Consider the following 4,435-nt stretch of genomic DNA (forward strand, 5'->3'; position numbering starts at 1 on the left):
TGTAATATTAATTCTAGATTATTATCTGATCCAGTGCCCAGGAGGAAAGAACATAACCAAATAATTTGCATATTAATTTAATGGATTATACTTCCCAAGAGCATCTGCAGATTATAAGAGACTATCAAGTAACAAGAAAAGAATAAAACTCTCTAATATTTTGAAGAGCACCTCAGAAAAAAGCAAAGTAGTCTGAATGACATCAAATGATATAATTAAGAAAATTATAAATGAGTCTGGTCATAGGCACTAAGGCAGTCGTGGGTCACAGTGCAGACATGGCCAAGTCCAAGAACCACACCACACACAACCAGTCCTGAAAGTGGCACAGAAATGGCATCAAGAAACCCTGATCACAAAGATATGAATCTCTTAAGGGGGCAGATCCCAAGTTCCTGAGGAACATGCGCTTTGCCAAGAAGCACAACAAGAAGGGCCTGAAGAAGATGCAGGCCAACAATGCCAAGGCCGTGAGTGCACATGCTGTAGCTACCAAAGCCCTTGTAAAGCTCGAGGAGGTTAAGACCAAGATTCCAAAGGGTGCCAGCCGTAAACTCAGTCGACTTGCCTACATCGCCCACCCCAAGCTTGGGATGTGTGCTCGTGCACGCATTGCCAAGGGTCTTAGGCTCTGCCGGCCAAAGGCCAAGGCTCAAAGGAAGGCCCAATCTGCTACTTCATCTGCAGCTCCAGCTTCAGTTCCAGCTCAGGCTACCAAAGGTGCCCAGGCCCCCCAAAAGGCCCCAAATAGAGGCATCTGTCTGCCATGAGGACAAAAGGACTGGTGTGACCTCTAGGCTGCTGTCTATAGGGGGCTGGGGTCCTCCTGTGCTATTTGTACAAATAAACCTGAGGCAGAGGGGAAAAAAAAAGAAAATTATTAATGATTAGACATTATAGAAAAGTTGTTTTCACCTCAACATTATAAAAAATAATCTTCAAAGTGATCTAATGGCTTACTTTAAGGGGAAGAAATAAATTCCTGATTAATATAGAGTTTTATTTTAAAACTTAGATAGCTATGTAATAGGACGCTGTAAACAGGATTTCTATGTTAATCTAAACAGGGAGAGACATGTCTGAACAGGGAACTGTCCCAGCAGTCTCCTCTCCCTATCTCAACCCATGAAACCTATCTCATAATGTCTAAAGATTTCTCTGTTCCCTAACTTAGGACATTTCCCTCTTAGTAGAGTGCTGGCAGCATATGGGGGCAAATGGAGATGTGGTAATTCTGTTTGGTAGTTGGAGATATTAGGTTTTTCTAAGCCCCAACAGGCTCCTGTTTCCATACAGATCAGAACTAGCAGGTGTTAGTGCTCTCCACCATCCATACCAGAGACCACAGGGTGGAACAGATGATGAGAGGCCATCTGCAGCAGGAGCAGCAGTGAACACATCAGCTCTTCATGCTCAGGGAGAACCATGACAGTCTACAAAAATAGAAGTTATAATGACAAAGGAGTTTGGGGGGAACATTAGCACTTCTAGTATTTTCTAAGTATTTTACTAAACCTAAAGATATTCCAAGTCTAAGGGAGAATTTTTAAAGAAAAGAACAAACATTATATTGTCCTTAGCCCTCCCCTTGAGTTTTCCCATTCTTCACCATCCCAGTTCCCCCAACCTTGGATAAAAAGCTAAACTCAGGGCGGCACCTGTGGCTCAAGGAGTAGGGCGCTGGCCCTATATGCCGAGGGTGGCAGGTTCAAACCCAGCTGAAAAATGGAGATTTATACAAAAGATGTAACTAAGAACAATGGTAATGGGTAGACATTATAAGAAAGTAGGATTCTTCTACTCAGTATCATCAAGAACGTTTTAACATTCTAAGTAATCTGGTGGACTTTCTCAAGGGGCAGAAATGTGAGAGCTAGGAAGAAACTTTGAGATTAAAAAGAAAGTTAAGTCCTTTATAAACAGGTAAGAGTTATTAAGGAGATAGATGAACAGTGACAGCACTAAGTCAAAACTCAGATACCCTGACTTCTAACCAAGGGCCATTCTTATGTACAATAAAGAACTAACCCTTTAAAAAATAATAACAATAATAATAATAAAAAGAAGAAGAAAGAAAGTATAGGCTCAGCACCTGTAGCCCTGTAGCTCAAGCGGCTAAGGTGCCAGCCACATACACCAGAGCTGGAGGTTTCAAATCCAGTCTAGGCCTGCCAAACAACAATGACAACTACAACCAAAAAAATGGCTGGGCGTTGTGGCAAGTGCCTGTAGTCCTAGTTACTTGGGAGGCTGAGGCAAGAGAATTGCTTAAGCCCAGGAGTTGGAGGTTGTTGTGAGGTGTGATGCCATGGCACTCTACCCAGGCTCTGTCTCAAAAAAAAAAAAAGAAAGAAAGAAAGAGGTTCGGTGCCTGTGGCTCAAGTGGCTAAGGCGCCAGCCACATACACCTAAGGTGGCAGGTTTGAATCCAGCCCAGGCCCGCCAAACAACAATGACAGCTACAACCAAAAAAATAGCTGGGCGTTGTGGCGGGCGCCTGTGGTCCCAGCTGCTTGGGAGGCTGAGGCAGGAGACTCGCTTGAGCCCAGGAGTTGGAGGTTGCTGTGAGCTGTGATGCCACAGCACTCTACCCAGGGGGACAGCTTGAGGCTCTGTCTCAAAAAGAAAGAAAGTATATAGTAATACATGTCATGGGTCTAAAAAAGTCCCAGAGTTGGATAGTAACAATGATGTATCTCCTCTAAAATTTCTCACACAATTTATTTGCAAATATCTTTTAGTAACAACGTAATATTTACTTCCTACATTAGTCTATTTCACCTTCTGACAGCAAAAGGTCTTCCTCATACCATACTTTGCAAAAGAGTTAACATAGTAAGCCTGAGACGGCTATCCTTAGAAAGACCTGCTTCCAAGTCTGACCCTTGACTGGCATCTGAGAACGCAGATATCAGGAGGGCTAGTGCCATTCTTAGAAATCTTAAGAGCGGTTTGCTAGGCCTTAACTGTTCATAACAAAGACTTGTGCTAAACACCTACTTTCCTTCTAGGGGTCTGGAATTTGGGCACATGCTAGGCAGCGGGTGCCACCATGACCATTCTCCAGTAGAAACTTCAGGCACTGAGTCCAGTGAGCTTCCCTGGCAGACACTGCACACCTGCCACAACTTGCTGATGGAGGAATTAAGTGCATCCTTTGTGACTCCATCAGAAGAGAACTCTTAGAAGCTAGCTCTGGTTTCCTTTAGATTTCACCCCAGGCATTTTTTCTCTTTGCTGATTTTGCTTTGTATCTTTTTGCTGTAATAAATCTTAGGTTTGAGTATGACTATAAGCTAAGTCCTCGGTGTCCTCCTAGTGAATCTTCAAACTGGGGGCGGGGGGGGGGGTTGGTCTTGGCGATCACTGACCATACACTGAGCCTAACTCTGTCTTCCTTAGTTTCTGCCCATTAGTCCTTCAGTTCTACACCTTAGAACAAATACTAAACTTAATGACAAACCAGTAATCACACAAATGAGAACAGTATGAGCTACAGGAAAGCTCAACAGAGGAACTAGTATTTCAGTTGGGCCTTGAGGAAAGAGAAACATAAAGACAAGTAGGAAAAGAAATTATAAATCAATCTACTTAGATATTCAAGTAAGCAGTCTGAACACAGGAAACCTGGGGACTGGGAGGAGTGGGGACACATAGGTAGCAAAATGATAGATTAGATGGCTACTGAGAAAAACACTTCTTCCAGGATTCCGATTCTTTAATTTTAAGGCACTGTTGGAAGTCATCAATTCAATTACAGAGCTTTCAGTGACCCCAGAAACAGTATACAGACACATTCCTTGGGTCTATTACAAAGGACTAATCACTATCTGAATTTCTCAAGTGTTCTTTCAGAACATTTGCAATTTGCATTAGTAACAAAAGGAAGTAAAATCCAGGGAAGGAGCTGAAAGTTCAAATATCTAAAATGAACACCCTAAGAGTGTGCACTAAAGTAAGCAATGCCCCACAAGCAAGTCACCTCTCAGCTACCTCCTTATCATAGACATGCAAATGCCTGGAACAATAGCTCCTTCCTTCAGAACCCAGCAGAAGGCAACATCAGATACTTCACTTTCATTCAAGTTAGCTCTCTTTGTGATTTGATATTATGGGCCTTCTTAAAGCATTGTATCAGAAAAGACAATTGTGCTTGCATAAATAAAAGGTAGGTTTTCACTTCAGTGAAAGCATCTATATGCCAAGTGCTCTACTAAGGAACAGTGCAGATAAAAACTTTGTCGTTTATTATTTTTAAAAAGCACTAAAATCTAAAATTTAGTTGTGGTTTAATCCTTTGATAAGTGAAAACGCACTAATAGAGGATGCTATTCACCTTCTTCATACAACTTAACAAATCTTTCCCTAGGCTCGGCGCCTGTGGCTCAAGTGGCTAGGGCGCCAGCCACATACACCTAAGGTGGCGGGTTCGAAT

The 4,435-nt window shown here is 42.5% G+C and overlaps 1 pseudogene; it reads left to right on the forward strand.

Annotated features, from left to right (window-relative positions):
* Positions 1–278: 278 nt before the first annotated feature.
* On the forward strand, positions 279–770 carry LOC100957553 (annotated as a pseudogene).
* The last annotated feature ends 3,665 nt before the right edge of the window (positions 771–4,435 follow it).

Source organism: Otolemur garnettii, unplaced genomic scaffold (genome assembly GCF_000181295.1).
Source record: "Otolemur garnettii isolate 467f Iridium unplaced genomic scaffold, OtoGar3 scaffold00101, whole genome shotgun sequence".
NCBI lineage: Eukaryota > Metazoa > Chordata > Mammalia > Primates > Galagidae > Otolemur > Otolemur garnettii.